At 47.0% G+C, this 24,501-nt stretch overlaps 2 long non-coding RNA genes across 2 annotated transcripts; one reads left to right on the forward strand and one right to left on the reverse strand.

Moving 5' to 3' along the window:
• Window positions 1-14,881: 14,881 nt before the first annotated feature.
• On the reverse strand, window positions 14,882-18,462 carry LOC135290496 (uncharacterized). Its single transcript, XR_010353268.1, has 3 exons — window positions 16,050-18,462; window positions 15,872-15,934; window positions 14,882-15,629 (listed from the first exon to the last, which is right to left on the reverse strand). It is a non-coding gene; the product is annotated as an uncharacterized LOC135290496 (long non-coding RNA).
• A 639-nt stretch (window positions 18,463-19,101) lies between these two features.
• LOC135291477 (uncharacterized) lies at window positions 19,102-22,943 on the forward strand. The gene is made up of 3 exons (XR_010354264.1): window positions 19,102-19,245; window positions 19,326-19,438; window positions 22,563-22,943. It is a non-coding gene; the product is annotated as an uncharacterized LOC135291477 (long non-coding RNA).
• The last annotated feature ends 1,558 nt before the right edge of the window (window positions 22,944-24,501 follow it).

Below are 24,501 nucleotides of genomic sequence, written 5' to 3' on the forward strand. Positions count from 1 at the left end.
AAGTGCTTCATCAGCAGTTTTCTGACTATTTGCCACCTGTCACTTCTGTTTACAGTGTCCATAAAATCATTTTCATGCTGAAAATCGCTAACAACTACCTTCCATATTTATTCATGGTTAAGCACTCATGCCAGCTCCTGTTGAAGTCAAGAGCAGGTTTCTGAAAATAGCAGGAATAGGATTAAACCTAAAAGGTCTGCCAGTGCTATCACTGAAATATTAATTTGCATGTTTTCTTAATTTTTAACCAAAATACAACCACGGCTTTTAATGTTGGGTTTTTGCAGCTAGTATGCAGATGTAATAATCACAGAACTGATGTCATTTGAGATTACAGAAAGGTTAAAAACTATGCATGGGAAGGTCATAACGAAAATGTCTAACTGACAAAAACTGGTTTGTCCTGCAGCCTTGAACTCATGTCTTATACCCTTCCCAAAAGAAAACCTATTCATTAAAGATGCATCATCATCCCAAAAATATGTTGAAATTAGGCTCATCTGTGATTCCCTCAGGGAGATAAAAGGTAATATTTTGCTGCAGCCAGAAGGTTATTAGAAAAAAGAATGAAAGCTGTTGGTGCTAGGTGGTGTTAGTTCTGGTTTGCATTTGTTCCAGTTCATTTCTTGGGTGTTGTTGTGAGCTGGAAAAGGGGCAGGGTTAGGAACACCAGAATAAAAGAGAGGTAGGAGAAGAGGAGAGGGGACAGAAAAGTAGGCTGTCAGGAGAGAATAGAAGTTGCCTAGCACACAGCCAAAGGGGAAGGGGACAGGGATCACCCAAGGCTGGGAAAAGCAATCAAAAGCAGCATTTTTTGTGTGTGTGTGTGTGTGTGTGTGTATGTTCAGCTCTCAGGAGGCAGAGATACACAGCCGGCTCAGCTGAATCCTTACTAAGAAGAAGGTTCTCGTTTGCTTTAATGACTTTGTCTCCACTTAATGGTAACTAAGAGTTTGTTTATTTCTAACACTTCTCTCCCAGCAGCTCAGAGCAGCATTGCACAGCGCTTGCTGTGTGCCAGAGAGCACAAAGCAGGCTGGCCTGGTGGCCCTGAATATTTCTCAAAACACTCTGCATTTCACACCTTTGCTGTGGCTCAGGGCAGAACTCCAGGCCTGCAGGCGCTTCCTGGCAGAGCTGTGGGAGGCTCTGGCTCCTGCGGATGTGAGCTGCCAAGCTGTCAGTGCCTCAGGCTGGCCTGGGTTGCCCTGGCAGAAGCGCCGTGCCTGAAGGACGCTGCCCTGTGCTCCAGCCTGCCCAGCAGCCCGGCTCCCTGCGCGGTGCCCAGAGTGCTGCACACACTGCTGCCCTTTGCCAGGAGTCACAGGGCAGCCGGCAGAAGAGTAGGAATCCTCAGCCAGGCCACCGGCCCTCGGCTGCCCTTGGCCTTTCTCTGCTCCTGGGCAGACTCCAGACGGCCAATGCCTCCAGTCTGGGCTGTGCCCAGCACGGCTACGCTTCCCCTCGGGAGCAGCCAGCTGCCACCTGGGCTCTGAGAGCGGAGGATTCGCCCGCTGCCAGGAAGAGGCACCCAGGGCCTGGCTGCTGCCTCTTGCAGCTCCCAGGGCCTCCTTCCAGCCTGCCTCTGCCCAGGCTCAGGCTGCTCCGGGCTCTGCCAGGCCTCTGCTGGGGCTGCACCCCGGGCAAGGCCGGGCCCGCTCTCACCTCACACTCGCTGGCAGCTCTGCACCAGAGGAGATCTTTCAGAGTCCCCGCTCTGATCCTTCTGCTTTCTCACTTGAGCAAGGCTCTCCTTCCGCCAAAGACATTGCACTTAGGAATACAAATCCTAGTGGCGGGAACTCGAATGCTCTTGAGTCACAGCAGAAAGCCTATATCCGCATAGAGTATTTGGGCTGTCCCATTCCTCCATTGTATTTCCCTGCAAATGCCATTGCCCTTTCTAATTCAAATTGAAGTACCACAGAAGACCCACAGACAAGTGGGTCATGTCCCAAAAGCAGCATGGTCTGGAGTGCATAAATGAAGAAGTGCATTCCCCAATTTCACACCATGCCAAAGACACTGTAACAGTGACTTCCAACTTTAAGAAACAACAGACAATTTACAAGGAAATCATGAACTTATTAACAGCGTCAAAAGAAAGGAAGGAAATTTCAAAGTAAGTTGTGATTACAGAAATTTTATTCATTTCCAGTCTTACTCTGCAGGTCTATTAGATAATCATAACCTAGCCATAACACTAACCCTAACCCTAAAGCCTAAGCTTAACCCTAACCGTAGTCCTAACCCTAACCCTAACCCTAACCCTAACCCTAACCCTAACCCTAACCCTAACCCTAACCCTAACCCTAACCCCTAGTCCTAACCCTAACCCTAGCCCTAACCTTAACCCTAAACCCAAACCCTAAACCTAACCCTAAACCCTAATCCTAACCCTAATCCTAGTCCTAACCCTAACCCTAGTCCTACACTACAATCTTGCTCCAAGCCGGTTGAGAAGTAAATGTGTGAGGCACTGGCTCCTGCTGATGTGAGCTGACAAGTTGTCACTGCATCAGGACAGCTGTCACTGTCCTGATAATATTTTCACTTTCTTGTCTCCTTCTTCTTCTTCACTGAAAGAATCAGTGGCACCAGGCTGGACGCAGACTCAGCAGATGTTACAAATGGATGCTGCCCCAAGGAAAAAAGAAAATCAACAAAAATCAATGAACCATGACTTTCCAAGCTCAGTGCTTCACAGGATTCCTCTGGCTCCTAGAAAGATCCAGAAAGATGGACCATCTGCTCCTCAGTCATCATGCGCAGGACCTTGCCATCACAGGCAAACCTGGCCCAGAATCCCATTCATCCGTTTATCCAGGTGTCTTCATCTTGCTGGGATTTTTGCCCTGCCAGTGCTCTAGAAATGCTGCTTTCTGTCCTTGGAGTTTCTTCTTCTCAGGAAACTCCAAAGCCTCTCATTGGTCCTTGTATTTGAACAACAGGCACTGGGCTGATTTCCACAGGGAGACAGAGCAGTGCCTGCCTTTCCATGCCCTGCCCCTCCTGTGCTGGATGGCACCTTCCTTCCCAGCAGGGACAGCCCAATGGCACTGGGTGCTGCCCTTCCCTCTCTGCCACACAACCTGGCAGTAACCCTGGGCCAGTTCCTGTCTGCTTGAGCGTGCCAGGCAGCAGATGGGGCTGGGACAAGTCCTTCTCAGCTCTCCCTGTTTGTGTGCCAGAAACCTGTAAGGGTGGGGTGGGGGCACAACCAGGGCCCCTCAGAGGCTCACAGTGAGCCCCCACAGCCCCTCCTGCCCACAGCCAAATCTCCGACCACTCGGCCAGGCTTCCTTGGGTTCCTGCACCACCTTTTCATGTCTCTGTACCCTGCGTTGCTCTACTTCAATTCTTTTGCCTTTAGATAAAAGGGAGCACACCACCAAATTACAAAACAAGGCAACAGAAACAAGCAGAGGACAGAGCACCTCTCTTCTGAGGACAGGCTGAGACACCTGGAGTTATTCAGCCTGGAGGAGAACAGGCCCCCAGGAGACTTCATTGCTATGTTCCAGTATTTCAAAGGGGATTCTCAGGAAGTAGGGGACACCTTTTTTAACATTTGCAATAGGACATGAGATAATATTTATAATATATAATGGGGATTGAGTCAGATTAGGTCTAAGGAAGATCTTGTTTACTTGGAGCATGATGCAACCCTGACACAGGTTGCCCTTAGAGATGGCAGGTGCCCCATCCCTGGGCAGGGATGGGACAAACATTCCAGGGTAGGTGGGAAGGCGCTCTGAGCAACCTGATCTCTTTAAAGATGTCCCTACTAATTGCAGAACACTTGTACCAGATGACCTTTACAGGGCCCTGCCAGCCCAGCCCAGTCTAGGATTCCTCACCATTTTCATTTGAAGAGCACTAAGAGAGGAGGTGAGGAGGAAGAGGGCTCATCTGATGCCTTGGACTTCCGTGGAAGAGGAGCCCATCCCTTGCACCCTGTTTCACCTGCAGCCCCTTTGCATTTTACCTGCAGGAGCTCCTTGGCAGACCAGCGCCGTGCCTCATCTGCCTGCATGCAGATGCTCCGGAAGTCACGCAGGCAAGGTGAAAACAGGTTGGGCTGATGCAGCCTTGGTGTCCCTCGTATGGCTATCAGGAGTTGAGGCTGCGAAAAAGGAAACACGAGGCTCCACCTGCTTCTTTCCCACCTGTAATTGCTGTGCCTGAGCCCATCGTTTAAGCTCCATTCTGCAGTGGCAGTTTCTGCCCTGGCAGAGCCCCAGAGATGACTTTCCTTTACCAACCAAAAGCCCAAACCCCGATGCAGCCACAGCTTTTCCAACAACCTGCAGATCTTGCCTTGGCAGCTGATTTCATTGACTGACCTAGTTAGTGGGAACTACATCACCAAAAAGCATGTTTTGTTTCTCTGAGGATTCACACCTGCCTGGCAGGCAATTTGGAAAGGGGTGTTTGCTCTATCTATACTATTTCCAAGGATTATTACATGAAAAGAATCTTTGCTGTGTTTGTTGGTCCCTTGAGCACAGCTGCCATAAAACAAAAATCATCAAGTTTTTTTTTCCTCCTCTTAAAAAAATGCAGATGCGGAATCGATCTAAAATAGACAGAAATAATGAAAAGAGGCCTTGGAGTCTCCATGAATATGCCTGTGTTGCAGGTTAAGAAGGAAGTGAGATTTTCGGAGGTTGTGGTGAAACCAATCACTGCTTGGATTTGAATATTGGCATCTGGTTTGGCCACTGAAGGTGTGGATGCCTCTGAGAACCCAGGGGGTTAAAATCAGAGAACTCCCAGCAGAACACTCTCTTGGTTCTGGTCCGTGAAGGAGGTCAGAGCTGGGGCTGGCTGGGGAGGGGAAGCCATGCGGCCGGGTGAGGTAGGCCGGAGCCTTGGGCAGAGGAGGGGGGTGAAGGTCTTGCAAGATGGAAGGGTGGAAGAGCCCTGAGAAGCATCGGACCCCCTCCAACACCCCCCGGGAGAGAGACAGAGAGAGAGAGAGTCAGTGCCTGTGATGCCTTGAGGTTTGATATTGTGCTGGCAGCACGGCCGGCCAGAAGTGGGGGATGCGGCACTGGGAACCAGAGTCCGTGGGAGTTCTGGGCAGACAGAGGCAAAGATTTTAACCCCTTTCTAGGATAATGGAAGCCTTACAAATACTGATCCTCCTGAATTTGAATGAGGAGAGAGAGATGAAGCAAGAGAAGTTGGACATGAAGTTGGTGCACGTGAAGAAAGTCAGAAGAAGTGAGAAGAATCCTAGGTTAAGAGATGATGGACTGGCCCTGGGCTGGACCTTTTTCTTGTATGGCCATGGACAAACCCATGTTTTTCCTGTGATCCAGAGACTGCATTTAGGGGGAGGTAATGCCTTGAAGCCAAAGAGAGTGGTGCAGTGAAGCAATGGTGTGAACAGAGACGGCTGAGGAGGGTATGGAATGCCCTCTGTCTCTAGTGAAGAGGAAAATCTCTATTCACGAGGCCCCTCAGCCCCAGGGGGTGAAATCTGGAGGGGACTGGTGTTCCAAAAGCTGAGAGACTGCTGCTTTTTTGGAACTGGGTGGGGCATCCTTAAACGGGGAGCCCTAAAAGCAGTCCTGGTCCATGTGCAGTGGTGAGAGCACTGAACATGGAGGGAAGAAGTCACGAGGGCAAATGTGCTCTGAGCAGTGCCACCAGTGACATGAAAACATAAGAGGTTTCAGTTGTGTTTCTGGGGGAAGCCTATGGTGCAAGGGGGGACTTCTCTCTCCCTGACAGACTTGAGAGTTGATTATTGAAGGGGTGGTGATGGACTGAAAGCTGATTATCTGAAAAATGGTGACTGGGTGGAATTCTAAGGTATTATTTCATGCTGTGGAGGAAATGGGGGCAAGAGGAGGAATGTATTTAGAGGGTTTTCATTCTTAGTTCTGTGTCTGTTCCTTTTTAGATATTGTAGTTAATAAAGAATGTTTCCTTTACTCCTAAGTTAGAGCCTGCTTTACTCTGCTCCTGATCACATCTCACAGAAGCCACTAGAGAAAGTATATTTTCATGGGGGCACTGGCATCGTGCCAGCCTCCGACCATGACACAATAGTAAGAGTTCTGTGCTGGTGGCACTGAAACAGATGGTGACCAAAGAGACTTTCTTCTTCAACCCAGAGGAAAGTTTCCTTCACTTTTCCCACGCCACCAGAGGTCACAAAGAGGGTTTTATCCAGTCCCTCTGCAGCTGAGCTCAGCCACTGGACATGGTGGGGAGCTGGAGTCCTCACTGCCATTAGAACTGTGCAGCCCAGGGATGGCCCTGCTCCTGTGCTGAAGAAACACAGCACCGGCGCCGACTGCCCACGGTGGATCCCAGCCCAGGCACCTGGCTGCAAGCTCAGCAACTTGTTAAAGTAACATGAAACAGCCAAGGGTTGGCATACAATTCCAACTGCAGTCAGAGCAAAACACATCCTAAACTTATCCAAGCCACCCACACACATGACTAAACAATGTACAGATGATTTGAAAGCCTGAAAGTTTTGAAGACCCACAGGATTTGGAAAAGATGCTACAGAATGGAAGAAAATTGATGTGCTTTGCTTAATAAAGGGCAAAGCAAGCAGAACTGCTTGGGCATTGCTTTGGTGGTTTCTTTTTCTTTTTCTTTTTCTTTTTCTTTTTCTTTTTCTTTTTCTTTTTCTTTTTCTTTTTCTTTTTCTTTTTCTTTTTCTTTTTCTTTTTCTTTTTCTTTTTCTTTTTCTTTTTCTTTTTCTTTTTCCTTTTCTTTTTCTTTTTCTTTTTCTTTTTCTTTTTCTTTTTCTTTTTCTTTTTCTTTTTCTTTTTCTTTTTCTTTTTCTTTTTCTTTTTCTTTTTCTTTTTCTTTTTCTTTTTCTTTTTCTTTTCCTTTTCCTTTTCCTTTTCCTTTTCCTTTTCCTTTTCCTTTTCTTTTCCTTTATTTCTTTTTATTTTCTCTTCCTTTTCCTCTTCCTTTCCCTTCTTCTCTGACTTTTCCTTTTTTTCTTATCCATTTTCTCTTCCTTTTTCTCTTACTTTTCAATTTCCTTTCTTATTTTTCTTTTTTCTTGTTCTATAAAATTGAAACTAGGACGATTCAACTTCCCTTTTGAAGGATATTTATCATACATCCAACAATTCCACTGAAAAATTTTTGTCCTTCAGAGACAGAGCTCCAACACTGTTCAAAAAGCAAATGAGAAATGTCAGGCATGGCTGGAGGCCTAAATGGCAGGTTCCTGAGCTGGTTAGGTGTCTGAACTGCTTAGGTTTCTGAACTGCCACTTCCCTTCTGATGGAAAGGGAAATCCAAATCTACAGCAGATGCTGATGTGCTTCAGGGACATTTTTAGGAGGGGACCTTGGTGGAAGTGGTGCCAGCAGATGGCAATGGGATTTTGTCCAATGGCACACAGAACACGGGACAGGTGAGAAAGACAGAGGGATCAGTCAGTATTTGCTCCTTACCATGCCAGAAGTTTCTTTCCAGTAAGGAACTTCTCGTTCCACCATTTCAATGCCCACGATTCCAAAAGACCATATGTCCACTTTGGGGCCATATGGTTGACCTGTCACCACTTCAGGCGCCATCCACCCAGAAGTGCCGGCCATGGAGCTCTGTCTACTCTGCTCAGGGGGGAGCTGAGCAAAGAGGCCAAAGTCAGCTGTGGAGGAAACAACAAACCATCAAAGCCAGCTCCAATTAGGAAAGCAAGGAAAAAAATTCCCCACTCTCAGTCTAAGAATGCACTGTGTCATCTGCTGGAAATCCGTCCCTACTCTATTTCCTCAGGGCTTTAGCTAAGGAAATAAGGAATTGTCCACTTCAAAAAAACCTCATCATTTTTTTACACTACCTCCAGCAGTGGCCTTTTTATCTGAAGCTTTAGACTTGTAGCTCCCTCCCTCTTGAAAGGACACACACAAACCAATGCCACTGTTGACTGCTTGTGGTTCCTTGTCATAGCTCTGTGCACATTGCAACCATGTCACCAGCTCACAGCAGGTGTCCCTGCTCTGTCACCAGCACCATTTCTGGGGAGCTGGCAGTCACTCCAAGCAGCCTCACACCCACATCCTTGGAATGCTGCACCTGACCAAGATTACACTGACCCAGCTTGACAGAGCCGTCGGTTCTGAGAAGGATGTTGCTGCTCTTCAGATCTTGGTGGATGACATGGTTGGAGTGAAGAAAATCCAGTCCTCGCAGGCACTGAGAGAGGAAACAGAAACAGGAGGGCAAAACTAAGTGATGTGATTTCATTACAATAGAAAAGGCACAAAGAATTAAAAAGATTCCCTCTCCAGGGGAATGGGGAGTAATGGCAGAACACAGTGCCACTGAGAGGAAGAGCTTGCTGCTGCAACACTTGCAGAGCAGGACCTTTCTAAGGAAAGGCATGCCAGCCTTTGAAAGAGCAACAGCACCTGCTGTTGTAGACTGTCCCCTGCACACCAGCCAGGATGACTGCTGCTGCAGAGGATGTGCTCAGAAACAAACAGCGCTTTGGCTGCACTCCTATCCTTTTCAGCTGAGGACTGAGAGAAACGAGTCTCTCTCTTTTCCTTTGCTGTTCCTTTCAAACCCTACCACCAGCACCTTTGCTTTTACAGGCAAGGAATTCACTGAAGACAGGCAAAAGTTTAGAAAGCAAGAGGGAGAAGAGCAAATACAAGAGGCAGAGCGAGAACACAACTGCAGGAGATAAGAGTACAAGAACTGAGTTCATTGAGTGCAGGAGCACTGGCAGCAATTTCACTTGAGATGCTTCTACTTGCCCATAGCATAGCAGCAACCCACAAACAAAGCTTGGCACATGAAAACTCTCCTGTTCTGAGCCCTTGTTTCCCAGACAATCCTGCCCAAGCCCTCAGCTGCACAGATGGGATTGCTGACCTCCCGACTGACGGCTGCCATCTCCTCTTCAGACAGGTAGCTCTTGCTGATGACATCGCTCAGAGCACCTCCGTCCATGTACTCCATAACCAGCCAGAGTTCCTCACCCAGAAGGTAGCTGAAACAAGGGTGTGGAGATAAACATGCATGGCTACATTGATATTTCCTTCGGGTTTCTTGTTTCCAAGTCCCTTTGTGACTGGGAGAGAATCAAAGGAATAGACATTCCCTCTAGGCTGTGCATTGTTTGCAGTCTGTTCAGTCTCAAAGAGAAAGGCACAGCTGTGAAAAAGGAGATGGCTTAGATGGCCAGCAAGCGAAAAGTGCAGTTTAGTAACAGCCCAGATAAAAAAACCTGTCAGGCATGGTGCTTCTGGAAATAAGCACCTAGTCTTCCTGGCATGCATAGCAATGGCAAAGAGGGGCAAGGATCTAAGGGAAATCCACTTCAGGATGGATCAGCATTGAAGAAACTTTAAAAAATCAATCCCAACAAACTGTGGAGGCAGTGAACTTTGAGGGTATTGACTTAGTAAGATACAGCTGATCCAGCTGATCCAGGTTTTGAATGATTTTTGAATAATTTTCAAACTCTGTGTGCCTGGGAAGACTCATGCAGACATGATGCCATCTCTTCTCATCCACTGGACATCAACAGAGAAATATTAATAAATAATAATTAACAGCTCTACTTTCTGACACTGACCAAAGTGAGTTTTTAACCTCTCATGTTTGCCGTGTGTAAATGCACATCCGTGGGATAAGACCATGACCTCTCACATGTCTAAAGAATTCACAACACCATGCTCACCCTTTCTATCATTTCATCATTTCAGGGTACATGGGATAGAAGAGGAAAAGAAATGAAATGTGACCATGGCAGTGAGTTAATGGGGGGAGTTCTGGGGCACTGATGTGCAAGGAACTCCGATGAAATCAGCACCTTGGCCAAGAGTCCTCCTCAAGCATGAAATGCATCTCCTGGAGTATCTGTGGCCTTAGTTTCCCCAGGAAAAGGAGATTATCTTGGTACTTTGAAATTCCAGCTGCTGCCTGTATATTTAGACTGGTACAAGTCCAATTCCAAATAAAATTGAATATAACTGCACAGTTTAAGAGGCACTTTCTCAAGCAAGGAAAAACACCCTTCCCAATAAAAAGAATAAGAATTCCTGATGAACAAACTTCCATCTTTTTCCATGTGGACTGTAAAGCACCAAAGTATGTCAATGGACATCCTCCCTGTGCACAGGTTTGAAGAGAGATCTCTGCACCCTGAGGCAGAGCCACGTGGTGGTTGCACACAGCATCCTTGCCTCACACCAGCCAAGCCTCAAACCAGGAGAAATTAGTTCCAAGTGAAGAAAGAACTGCTTGGGCTGGTGACTCTCAGGGATGACAACAGCCAGAGGCAAGAGGGGATGATGGCACAACATGGCCCACGTGGTGATGGGTCCTGGGCTCTCCAGAGTCATGACAGGGTTCCTCTGGCCCTTGTACCCCACTCTGCAGGGACAGCAACTCCAGCTCCTTCCTGAGATCACTCCCACCAGGGGCCAAAGCCACCCCCCAGCTGTGCCGGTGTCCCCAGAGCAGGACCAGCCCCAGGAAGAGGCAGGTCCCTCTGTCCAGGGCACCAGCCCCAGACCCTCTGCTCCCACCCACGGTGGGCGCTGCTCACCTGGGCAGCCCCGGTGGTCCCTAAAGAGAAAGGCCCCAGAGCCTGGGGAGTCTCCCCACCCCTGCAAGAGATCCCCCCTCCAGTAGCATGAGCAAGGCTCCTTCAGCCCCTTATTTTAGAGACAAGAAAGAAATTGTTGTTATTTCCCCCACAGAGTCTCTGGGCTCTGCTTCCTCAGCCTTCCCCTTGTGCCCCACCACAGGGGCACAGCCTTAGGCCCAAGGCCATGGGGGCAGCACCTTTTCCCACAGGAAATCCAAGGCTCCAGTCTCTCTGGATCTCTCTGCATGGCGTCTTGTCCCTCAACTGAGTCAACAGCCCCTCCCAGTTTGAGATCAGCAGCAGCCTTGAATTGGGACATTTAACTGCAACATCCCAATCTTTGAAAAATCCCAGCCTTCTCCTCCAGCCGAGCTTCCAGCTGTCTCTCACTTGGTCACTTCCCATGAGGCGTCCCACAACAACACAGGGAGGCCCATGAAACCCTTCTGGCAGCCTGGCTGCCCTGATTCACACACATTTTCCTTTCTTCCCACAGTTGTGCAGCTTGAACAATGGGAAGGGGCCCTTGTTTGGTCAGCAGTGAAATGTCAGACTGCACCTTGCTGGCACAGTGCCCTTCCCAAGCTTCAGGATTCAGGTGGGGAGGACAACTCAGCACAGGCAGGAGGAGAAAAGTCGAGCTGCACCCCTAGGGCACCATCTGTGTATTTGCAGATATCCTTTCTTCAGGGGCCCACATGTTGTCATTTGCAGTGTGTCCTTGTCACCTCAGGAGTGCTCCCAGGATGGAGGCCTGGCCTTGTCATTGAGCAAATGAAAGAACTGCTGCCAAAACAAAAGGCAGACGGAATTCCTTCCTGGATTTGGGGCCCCCCGGACAGGATCCATTCTACTGAACAAGCAAGGCTGAACAGTCCCACAGCCCTAAACACAGCTGCAAAGTGTCCTTGTGCCCATCACCCTCGATCCAGCAGGGCTGCAGAGAGGACAAACTCTGACCTTTAAACCAAAAGGGACAAAACCTTGTACAGGGCCTGGCCTGGAAGGCCTGGATGTGATGGCCTCTCCCAGGGAGAGAGACCAGAGGCCCTGTGAGTAGAGACCAGGACTGTTCCCAGGAAGCCATGGCAAGGTGTCAGGAGCAGGCATTAGAGACAGGGCCAGGGAGATGTGATGCAGGTGGTGAGGGAGAGCATCATGGAGATGTAGAAATTGAAATTAGGAAACAGGATTTCCTTTGTTCTCTGACAACATGGGCTTGCAGGGATGGAAGGCCTGCTGTGTCATCATAGTGTTAGAAATAAACTTTAGATACAATTAAATGAGAGAGACAAAGTTGTGGAGGCAAAAGAAGTCTGTTTATTAGTAACAATTCACCTGAGCTGCAGGTATGCCCTCTTTCCCCCAAGAGCCAAACACACACACACTCCAAAAAAGCATTACATTTTATCCCCTTTCCTGGCCAGGGGCAATGCCTGTCCCCTCTCCCATTGCCTGGGTACTTGGGAATTTCTATTCTCTCCTCACCACCTACTTTTCTGTCCCCATTCCTCTGATCCTATTTCCTTTTTGGTCAGGTCTTTAACCTGGCTGTTTTCCCAGCTCACAGCAACACCCAACAAATTAACTGGAGCAAATCCAAACCAGAAATGACAACACACAGAACCAACAACTTTCATTTTTTAACCTAATAACCTTTTGGGTTCAGCAAAATATTACCTCATCTCTGACAACAGGGTAGAGGACTCTGATGTCACCAACCTGTGGATGGTGACATCAGGCATTGCTGGATTGTGACCTCACCTTCTCTCCCTGCTTATCTTGGGGTTCCAAGGAGTTTCAATGCCTTTTGTGCTGTCACAGGGCTTGGAGGCTGGTGTCAGAGAGCAGTGGGTTGTGATATCACAGGGGGATGCATTGTGACATTGTGCCACTCAATTCCAAGCGATACTTTTGAAAACCACCTCCCAAAGTGAATCTTTCTCTAAGCAGATGGACTGGCAAAACCCATGTACAATCAAGTGATAAGACAGAGTTTGTATTCTCACAAATTTGTTTTTCCTCTTAACACCTCTGAAAACCTCTGTTTTTTCTGATTTTCTTTCTTCTCGAGAAACTGTGAGCAGAATACAGGAATATTTTTACCTGTTGCAAAAATGCCATAGCAATGTGCTGTTGACTAGGTGCACTCTTGTCCTTACCATAAAGAAAAGACACTGAACAAACTGAAACATCATGGATTTCGTGCAAGGAAATAGGAGAGACAAAATCTGTTTCATTCTTTAAAGTTGTCTGGAATAATTCTGCAAGTTTGCCAAGTGCAAAGAGATGCAGTCACTAGAATGAGGCCATTACTCATATCTGGCATCCCTAAGCCTTTGCCTCAGTTTTCAGACAGTTTGTAAGTGAGGGATGCATGCAAGATTAGTCTAATTAGTAAGGGTAAAGTTTCACTCAGGGTTTGACGTGTGGGGATCTCTGCAGTCCCAGAAGGTATGCTGAGACCAATTTCTTTGGTTTCATTCCCTCACAGCAAAAAATGAAGCAAAAAAATGATGAGGCTCTTTCTGTGCCACGCTGTGGCAGCTCTGCCCTCTCAGCCTTTGCCTTGATCCCTTTGGTTCTTTTCCCTGAGCACTGATCCCTGTCCTCAGTCAAGGGCCCCTGGAGCCCTTTCCAGGGCTGCAGGTAAAGCTGCCTCAGCCATGACCACGGAAGAGCTTCTGGAAGTGTTTATAGTCTCTTGCTGTCTCTTAGACAGAATTGGTATGGATCAACTTGGAGTTCTAGAGGAACAAATTTTCAGGGACTATTCCTCTTCAAATTTGTTTTGTTCTAACCCAGAAGGAAGACAAAGAGGAGGTTCTCTGCTGGTGCTAAGTTATGCTTGCAATTAATGTAATAGTAGTCATTAAGTTGGAGGGAGCAACAAGAGCAGTACAGCGAGCATTTAACAAAATACAAGTTAGGACCCAGCCCAAAAGATCTCAGAGTTGATGCAGTTTCACAGCCTGGTTTTGCCCAGGAAGTTTGTGTTGTTTTCTTTTTGTAGGAATGCTCCCACTCCCTGCTGAAGATCAGCAGAACCAGTCTGGGAGCAGAGCAGCTGCCAGCAGTTTTAAATTGAGATGTGATGATCATTTTTCACTTAGGCTCTGTCACCTTTGGCTTAGATACAAGAGGCTTTTCCTTCCTTTCCATAATGGGTATGTAGTGGGTCAAATTTCTCTTTCCTTTTTATAGAAACCTTCCTGGAGTTGAGATGGAGCTGGGGGAGAGCCAATGAAATTTTGAATTGCCACCACAGTTGCTTCTATTGACAATTTACTAATGTTTGTGACTTGCCTGCATTCTCATCACAAGTAACATGTTGGGAGACCAAATATGAGTCAAAGAACTATATTTTATTTTTTTATGGAAAAAAAAAAGTGGCATATGAAAACTCCTATGGATGTCTAATTTTTCTCAACATAAACTTCTACGTATTTGAAATCACGTTACCCTTCCCAGCTCTGCCTTGGGATGTTTCAGAATTATTATGGTCTGGCTACATTTTTCAGATTTCATAATAAGGAACTAAAGAATTCTAACGGAAAATAAAAAATGTCCCATGAGGAATGGTTCCCTTCACCTTCCTCAACTCCTTTTTGCCTGCAATGCTGTCACCCCACCAGCAGTGCCATAGCGGCAGTGAGTCTGAGAGGTGGCAGCTCTCTGGCCCACATGGTGCTGCTGGCAGAGCCGGCTGCTGCCTACTCAAGGCTCAGGCAGGCCCCTGAGCTGCCGAGCTGCACGGCCAGAGCCATCTCGATGCTGCAGTGCAGGCCAGAGGCGCCGCTCAGCCGGAAGCTGCAGGACTTGCTGGAGGGCAGCGCCGTGAGCTGGCAGTGGCGCGACTGCGGCAGAAGCAGCCAGGCCGACAGCACCAACATCTGCACCCAGCGGGTGACTTTCTGCAGGTCCAAGTAGGAGCCCGTGCAGAGGGTGTCCAGCAGGTACCACTCCTGATCCGTGGGCAGCTGGCCACCAGCGGCGTGCAGGAAGCACGTGTGCCCCAGCAGCTGCTCCCCGGAGCACAGGCACTCCAGCGCCACACGGATGCGCCTGGCTGGCGGCCACTTCGTGCTCTCCGAGCTGAAGGAGTGGCCGGGGGGTGGCCGCAGGATGACCAGCGTGCGGTAGGTGCTGCTGCTCTCCTGGACGCTGCAGGCTGCAGGGCTGGCGTCCGTCCCGGCAGCTGGGTGCAGCTCCGGCATGAAGCTCCTCCGGGAGAGCACTCGGCAGACACCGAGGAGCTCGTCCACCAGCTCCTGCAGCACCTTCGTGCTGGGCAGGCCCTGCTGCAGAATGACAGAATCACAGAACAGCTGGGCTTGGGAGTCACCTTTAAGGACTGTCCAGGGTGACCCCACAGCAATGAGCAGGGACATTCCAATGAGATCAGGTTGCTGACAGCCCACTCCAGCCTTATCCCAGATGTGCCCATTGGTGATGGGCTGGGCACAGCCAAAATGCTGCCACCCCTGTCTGCACCCTTGTCCTTCTCATGCTCACTCACCTTCTCCTTGCTGCTGAACTTCACCCTGACAATCTTCATCTTGCTGCTGGATTCCTCCTGCGTGCTGTGTCTGGCAGAGCCACACTTCCATCTTGTGACAAGCCAAAAGGCCAGAGAGAGCAGAGGCAGCCACAGCAGATGCCATAGAGAAAGGAAAAAGCTTTCCATGATGGAATTGTTGCCATCAATCTCCTGCAGGAGCTGAGTCATTTCCTGCAGCAGATACTCCTGGCGCCCCTGCATGTGTTTAGCTTCATTCTTTTCAATTGCTGGATTCCCCTTCTGCCCAGCTATGATCAGCCAAGGCAGCCACAGCAGCTGGCGTACAGAAAGTAGCAGGCTTTCCATTATGGAATTGTTGTCATCCACCTCCTGCAGGAGCCGAGTCATCTCCTGATGCAGAAATTCCTCGTGCTCCCGCATCCGCCTGACCGCATCCTTATCAATTTTTATGTCTGCTTTCAACCCACTGGGGGTGAATAACAGGGCCAGGATGAAGGCCAGTGTTGGAGACATGGCCTGGTGGGAGAAAGGGGGCTCAGCATGTCTGGCTAGGAGGGACCAGGGGGGCTGGTGACACCTGGAATGTCACCAGAGCCTCTCTGGGCACCTGCCACATTGAGAGCCCCAAGCCCCACTTCCCTCAGCCCTGAGGACAGTGCCCTGTCCTGGGGGTCCCAGCTCTCACTCTGGCTTTAAATCCCCAGGGCATCTTTCCCAGCCCCCATCCAGCCCAGCATTTCCCCTGCATGTGCACTCACTGCCTGCCAGAATCCAACTGCCTGGAGCTGCTCCTGGACACAGATGCCAGCGTGACCTGTCCTCTGTGATGTCACAGCCAGCAGAACCATGTCACTGAGCTGCCAAGCTGGCCGTGCCCCTGCTCACAGCTCCCACTGTGACCCCTGCCCTGGCATGTCCCAGCCCCCAGAGCCACACCTGCCAGGCCACGAGCCCCAGCCTTGGTCCCCACTGCTGGCCTCAGTGGCTCCTGATATGGTTTGATGTTTTGCACTGGGACCCACTTAATTCCATCACCTGTAGAGACAGAAGCATACCCTTTGCCCCAAGTGATTAATCAGAAAGGACCTTCAATTTGTCCTGTCCCAGGGTTTCTAAGTAAAACAGGGGGATTTTCTTTCCATTTTTTCCTTTGTATTATTTGAAAAATGCCTAAAAATTGGTGTATCAGGTTCTGCAACAGAGCAGTTCAAGAAATTAAAAATATATAAAGCTTTGTTCAACCTCATCTGTGATATGACCTCTACTCCCCGCTTTTGTTGATCAAGAATACGTTTTAATGTCTGATGTGTCCTCTCAACAATTGCTTGACTTGTGGGAGAACGAGGGATAACAAAAATGTGACGAACATTCTAATCCTTTAAAAATGTGGCCAATTTTTGAGATATATATGCGGGACCATCGCCGTTTTTTTCCTTCCTGGGGCACACGCAATGAAGCAAAAGCTTGCAAAAAATGTTGACAAGCATGATTACCTGTTCCACCTGTGTGAAGAGAAGCAAAAACTGCACCAGAGAACATGCCCACTGAAACATGAGTACCTTTAAATTTACCAAAGGAAGGGCATTTAGTGATATCCATTTGCCACAACTGCAGGCTCTGCAAACCCTGCGGGTTGACCTCTCCGGTAGAAACAGGAGGCTGCACAAGCTGACAGTCAAAACAAGTACTGATGATAGCTTTAGCCTGACTTTTAAAAATTTGAAACATTCACACAAGTGCTGGCACATTACAGTGAAAAAAGGCATGACTCAGTTTTGCTTGTTCAAAAATGTTTGCAAAGTGTTTGAAATAACCATTCCTAGTTTGTCTGCTCTCGCATTTCCTTCCACTAAAAATCCAGGAAGTGAAGAATGAGCCCTGATGTAAGAAACAAAGTATGGATTAGTTCTATATTGCAAAGATATATAAAGACACAAAAGCCAACGATACAGAGTGTCATTATTAACATCCTTTAGAACTGATCCTTCTAATCTTTTAACCATATTAGCAACAGAGTCTGTGATTCAATTAAAAGGTTGTGGAAAGAGCTGGAAAGCCTGAAGCACAGCAGCAAGCTCAACAATCTGAAGAGTTCCTTCTATTCTTTGAAAATCTGATTCCCAAGTTTTAGATGTTTGGTTCAACCAAATTACAACTTGTGACTTTTTCCAGATCCATCAGTGAAGAGAGTTATTGCATTTAAAGGTTCCTCACTTAACATAGGTTCCTCTCCAAAACTCAATTTTGCTTGCAATAATTTGTGAACCAGGTAAGGAACAGAACAAATACCTGGAAAATTTACCAATGCATATTGTAAATCATCAGAATTTTGCATTGCCCAATCAAGATAATCTTTTTTCAGTGGTAAATAGATAACTGCAAATTTTTGACTTGCTAAACTGAACAATAATGTTCTGGCCTTAATTAGAATTTGCGATATCATCCCTAAAACTGTAAAACTAGTCTTTGGAAACCGGTAGGGAAGAAAAACCCCTTCTATTCTCAACAAAGGATCTCTCTGTCCTGGTTTAGGGCAAGTTTGGGAGATAACCCCCAAAGGGGCTTCTCTACAACAGCAGATTCAATTGCCCCTCCCCCCTCCAACCGGTTCGGGAGAAAATATCTCCTTGGAGGAAAAGTGGAAAGAAACCTGTTTATTAAACAATAGAACCCAAACAATATTAAACAATAAAACTTCTCACTGATCCAAAGAAAGCAAACTCAGAACAGTCCCCTCCCCAGGTTGCAGTTCGGCTCACTCAGTCTTTGATCAGTCTCTCTGGTGCTGGAAACGCCGCGGCCCAGGCCCAGCCAGGGGCCACAGGTGGAGCTGCCGGTGCTCTTCTGGGTGTTCAGTCCAGAGCAGGCTTGAACAGGTCCAGGAAAAAAGGAAAAAAAAAATCACAGTCCAGGGAACCTCTTTGCCTCAGCTAGCTAAAACTAACTAAAAGCAGAAAAAAAGGGAAAAAGGAGCTCTGTCCGGCTGTCTGTCCATCTGCAGACAACACAGTCCAGGAGCAGGAATGTGGAGGAGTGAGAGCAGTCTGAAAGCAAACTGTGTGCTTCTTCCCTCCCCTCTTCACTGTCTGGAAGAGAGTCTTAAAGGTGTAAAACTTATTATTTGGTAGAAACAGAACAAGACGATTGGGGATAAAAGCATCATATATTCAACCCAGGACATTCCACCCCTTATCCCCATATCGTCACCTTACTACTAAAACTAATATATATATTCTAACTCTACAAACACATACATTATACATCTAATATACAGCTATACACAGACAATGGTGGCAACATTCAGCAAACAGTGATATTTATACATGGTTCTCACCCAACAATCAGATCTCCCTGAGGTACACATCGTGTTCTTCCATCTTTTTGCATTATCCACCATGTGCAACCTGGTCCCTGAGAAAAAACAACCCCGCGAATGGGTTTGTCTGTACTCGAGGCAGGATTGATCCAAACTGTCTTCCCTAACAAACCCCTGACATGTACCACTGGGACTTTGTCTCCATCTACTCTATGCAAAGGCTCTGATTGGGCAGGGCCCACTCGGTTAGTAGAGCCTCGGGTATTAACTAACCAGGTGGCCTTTGCCAGATGCTGCTCCCAATTTTTGAAAGATCCCCCACCTGAGGCTTTTAAGGTGGTTTTTAGCAGCCCATTGTACCTTTCCACTTTTCCCGCAGCTGGTGCATGGTAGGGGATATGGTACACCCACTCAATGCCATGTTCTCTGGCCCAGGTGCTGATAAGGCTGTTCTTGAAATGAGTCCCGTTGTCTGACTCAATCCTCTCCGGGGTACCATGTCTCCACAGGACTTGCTTTTCAAGGCCCAGGATGGTGTTACGGGCAGTAGCATGAGGCACAGGATAGGTCTCCAACCATCCCGTGGTGGCCTCTACCATTGTGAGCACGTAGCGCTTGCTTTGGCGTGTCTGGGGCACTGTGATGTAGTCAATCTGCCAGGCCTCCCCATAGTTGTACTTGGACCACCGCCCACCATACCATAGGGGTTTCACCCTCTTGGCCTGTTTGATGGCAGCACACGTCTCACAGTCGTGGATAACCTGAGAAATACTGTCCATGGTTAAATCCACCCCTCGGTCTCGTGCCCACTTACAGGTGGCATCTCTACCCTGATGACCTGAGGCATCATGGGCCCATCGAGCTAGGAATAACTCTCCCTTGTGCTCCCAATCTAGGTCTATCTTGGACACCCCTATCTTTGCAGCCTGATCTACCTGCTCATTGTTTTGGTGCTCCTCATTGGCTCTACTCTTGGGGACATGGGCATCTACATGGCGGACCTTCACAGGTAGCCTCCCTACCCTGGTAGCGATGTCTTTCCACTCTTCAACAGCCCAAATTGGTTTTCCTCTACGCTGCCAATTTTCTTTCCACCTCTCCAGCCATCCCCACAGAGCATTGGCTACCATCCATGAATCAGTGTAGAGGTAGAGCTTTGGCCACCTCTCTCTTTCAGCAATGTCCAAGGCCAGTTGAACAGCTTTGAGTTCAGCAAGTTGGCTTGATCCACCTTCTCCTTCAGTGGCCTCTGCAACCTGTCGTGTGGGGCTCCATACAGCTGCTTTCCACTTCTAGTGCTAGTAGCAACAGCCATTGGTTGAGGCTTATTGTTTGGTTTAACCGCTGGCTTAGGCTCACTATGTGGTTTAGCTGCTGGCTTTGAGCCTGGGGTGTTGGTTGCAACCTGAGCGACTGGGATAGCTCTTGATGTATCTCCCTGCCCCCCTTCCTTGGTCTGCTGCCCTAGAGTATCTAGCAGTGTGCGATAAGCATATGCCAGGGCCCAGCTCACTGCAATGATCCTTTTCTCCTTAGGGCCATCATTGAGATACTTCTCTTTCAGATATTTCCCCACCTCAGCTGGGTTCTGAATTTGTTCATGGGGAAAGTCCCAGACTATAGGGTCAGAGAATTCCTTCAGGATTTGGCCCATATTTTCCCATTTTCCACCCCACTCAGGATTCTCCACACGTGGGTCTACTTCTGGGTCAGGGGTCTCATCAGCTCTTCTAGACATCTCAGCCCTCATTCTAGAGAAGCTGCAGACCATATAGAGGAAGCCTACCAGATTAAATGCCAGAAAGATGGTCTCTTTAATATTCAGGGGAAACTGAACATTCTCCACAAGTGACGTAACAGATTCAAAGGAGAAGAAGGAAAGGAAAGGCTGGAAAGCCTCATTCCCTGCTCCTCCTCTAACCAGTTGGGTGCAATTACTAATAAATTCCCAAAACATACTGCTAGAACTGGGATGCAGGGTAGGACGAAGAAACCATAAACCATACATATCGTAAACAGACGCCAGTATTTTTGTAAATGCCCTATAAATCATTATCACCAAGGCGAACACAATAGCTAATCCAATCCGTGCCCCTTTACCGCAAAAACTACGTGATAGGGACAATAATCATAGTGACCAGAAAGGTATTGAAACCTCAAAAAGGTCTAGAGACCAGAGCCACATAAAGGCTCCCCAAGAGACATTACAAATTCAAATAACATGGCTACTGGGTACTTTAACCTACTACACACCAAGCACAACAAACCTGCAATCAATAAAGGGTTTTTTTCCACTTTCTCAAGCCACTAACTGTATTTGGGCGCCACTAACTGTATTTGTCCTGGTTTAGGGCAAGTTTGGGAGATAACCCCCAAAGGGGCTTCTCTACAAAAGCAGATTCAATTGCCCCTCCCCGCTCCAACCGGTTCGGGAGAAAATATCTCCTTGGAGAAAAAGTGGAAAGAAACCTGTTTATTAAACAATAGAACCCAAACAATATTAAACAATAAAACTTCTCACTGATCCAAAGAAAGCAAACTCAGAACAGTCCCCTCCCCGGGTTGCAGCTCGGCTCACTCAGTCTCTGATCAGTTTCTCTGGTGCTGGAAACGCCGCGGCCCAGGCCCAGCCAGGGGCCACAGGTGGAGCTGCGGGTGCTCTTCTGGGTGTTCAGTCCAGAGCAGGCTTGAACAGGTCCAAGAAAAAAGGAAAAAAAAATCACAGTCCAGGGAACCTCTTTGCCTCAGCTAGCTAAAACTAACTAAAAGCAGAAAAAAAGGGAAAAAGGAGCTCTGTCCGGCTGTCTGTCCATCTGCAGACAACACAGTCCAGGAGCAGGAATGCAGAGGAGTGAGAGCAGTCTGAAAACAAACTGTGCGCTTCTTCCCTCCCCTCTTCACTGTCTGGAAGAGAGTCTTAAAGGTGTAAAACTTATTATTTGGTATAAACAGAACAAGATGATTGGGGATAAAAGCATCATATAGTCAACCCAGGACAGGATCTTAGGGGGCTTTTCCAACCTCAGTGATCCCAGAAGTCTGTGATTATACATTGCCCAGTAAAACACCATGGATTATATCCATTTTACTGTGGAGGGAGCTCCATTTAGGAATGGGGAAGCAGAGGCCAAGGAAAAATATTTTCATCTGGAGGGAGACTTATTGGCCATAGAGAAATATGAAAAGATGGAATAAATCATGGCATGATGAACCTAGGGAAGTCTGGGGGAACACTTCATGCAGCGAATAATGAGGTGGCAGCCATCCTCATTTCAAAGTCATGCTTTATTTAGAAATGAAACTTAAGGCCTGGAGCAGCTGAAGAAAAAGGTGCAGTGTTTTTCCTGCAACAGAGTGGTTCCTTCCAAAGGTCCTGAGGCAATATGAAAATTACAAAACAGCTTTTCAGCTCTTCACAGAAATATTGGTTTTTTCCTCCATTTAACTGATGGCAAAATCAAGACTACTATTTTAACCTGTATGCTGCAATTGTTGCACAAATAGGTAAGACGATTTGGTAAGTAGAAAGAGCAAGAGGTTTTCATGATGGTAATACAATATTATTGAAAATTTGATGCTTTTATCAAGTAATGGTAATCAACCTTAACTTGCTTGATAAATTCATAGCCCAGAGTGTTGATTTTATCAAAATTACCTTCGCAGTTAAGGGTGTAATTTTCTGCTGGTAAAATGAAGGATGTTCTCAGTACTTTGTAATTGTCCAATTATTTGGTATAATTTTTGTTAATGTTTTAGCATATTCCATGAGTTTCAAGGTAGCTTGAGTGCTCTGCATGGTGTGTCAGCATGCTGAATATGAAGGCGCCTGTCAGTGTTTTATCATACACAGTCTTCTTTCTAACTAGGAAAATAACACCTGAGGGTGTTTTTTTATTGCTGACTGTGAAAAACACATCACATTTTCTCACACCAGAACACAAAACAAACATTACCCAATTCCCCTTCCACTTCAAAACCAATGTTATTTATTAGAGCCTACCAGGGGACAAAATCATGCCCCATTAAAAGAGTTCTGTGTCACTCAGTGGGGACAGCTGCCACCAAAAATGTGATGATTCTGGGTGCAGTGTTAAATCTGGTACCACTGATGCATTGCACACCTTTCTATCCAGAAATATAGACTCTCCTGATAAAGACTGCAACCCCTGGGGAGACTGGTGCTTCCCCAGGGCAGGAGGAAGAATTTGCTGACAGCATGGACACTCCCATCACATCAGCTGCTGTCAAGCTCTGCAGCAGCAGAATGAGAAAGGGACTGGCTTGCAATGCACAAGGCAACAAACAACACCAGCGGCACCAGGAAACCTTCAACCAAACCTGAGCTGTGAGCTGCAAAGAGGAAACCTTTCTTAATCTACCTCTATTTACCACCTTTATACACTTAACAGCTGCTTTCCAGCCTGCCTTTCTCAATTTCCACCCCAGCTTTTCTTACATTGTTACCTGAAACAGCAAGAAACATGTCTAAGAGTTTTCAGCTGAACAAGATGAAAACCAAACAGCTGTCTGATGTTGTGGTATGATGTCCTGATTTGCCTCAGTTTCCCCTGATTTCTCCCTGAAATTTCCTTCCCTGGTGGGTTGTCAATCACCTCTCCTTTTCCCCAACCTTGACCCCTGCTGGGCACTGTCTATCAACCCAGAAATTCCAAGTGAAATAAATGGGCAGGAGATCTTTCTCCTTTTTAATGCCCTTATTAAAAAGAATCAGCTCTGACGCTGGCAACTATTTACAGACACGAACGGAACGGGACCACACCTGAACAGCGTCGTGAGCTGTTTATTTAAGAAGCATCAGTCTCATTACATGGCTATGGCAATGGATCAGTGCGAGCAGCTCGCTATCCAGACAGAACGCCAAGGAAACTTAATGTTGCAACACATTATAAGATAGTTTCAGACCCAGTGTCAGCCAATTACACAGAGCAAAAGCATATTGACAGTCGTTCTATCCAACCACATGAAGCACACGTAGCTTTGGTTAAAACAATAGCAACTTTTTCTCTCATACAATAGTTCATTTATAAAAGACAAAGCACAGAGCCCTATTCATATTTAACCTTCTAAATATTTACTAAAATATACCTTTTTGCAACTTAGAAAGCCAAACTACATAGCTTTATTTCTCTATTTCTCATGTCTTCGCTACTGCTGATATCTCTTTTCTGCTGCTTAAGCATTTCACTATCCTTACTGTCTCTGAGGTCTTTCTTTTTCCCACCTTTCCTAAAATCCTCTAATCCCACGCTGCAGCTGCTCCCAAGAGTGGCAGGGAGGAGGAGGGTGATGCAGCTTTGTCCGCTGGTCTGCAGACAGAGCTGGGGCTTCCGTCCTCATGGGACAGAAGGAAATTCCACTTTTTCGGTCTAACATTCCAGGTCCTCTTTCTAGTTAAGACCTTTTCAGGTTAGGGTGAGAAGTAAAAGGATCTTAGCAGATACTGGATTAAGTTCCTCATCCTTAGACATCACTTAGGTCTCTTAATTCCATGTTTGCTCGTTGTTTTTAGGGTTTTTTCCCTGGAAGGTTACAAAATCTGGTGAAATGTATTCTCATCTGCATACCAGCTCTGACGTCACTCTGCCCCTGCTACCTGAGGGGGTCTGGTGTCACCCCTGGCAAGCATCAAGGGGGGGTACAATGGCTAATCACCAACCATTAACAGGTAATTGAATGAGAACTCTTAACAATAGGTGGCTGCAACATGCAGGTAACCTTCAATTTAACACCAATTGTTTTGAATTGTTTAACTTTGCAACCTTAAAAAAATTTATAACTTTTTTATTCATAACAGTCCCCCCTCTTTTGCTTTGATCAGGCTTAAGCTTAAGCTTGCATCAATTTGCAATTTTTGGCTCATTAACATAGAATTTCCTATATCTTTTGTATTTATTATAAACTTCCTGAGCACTTGGGCAATCATATTTACTCAACTTCATTACTTTTTTTGGTTTTTCCAGGTTAATTTCTTTAGAAATTTTACGGTTATTCTGTACAGCAGATGCCACTATTTTAATTAAGCAGGGAAATAAGAAGAACAAACTAACAAGT

The sequence above is a fragment of the Passer domesticus genome, chromosome Z, assembly GCF_036417665.1.
Source record: "Passer domesticus isolate bPasDom1 chromosome Z, bPasDom1.hap1, whole genome shotgun sequence".
NCBI classification, from domain to species: Eukaryota; Metazoa; Chordata; class Aves; order Passeriformes; family Passeridae; genus Passer; species Passer domesticus.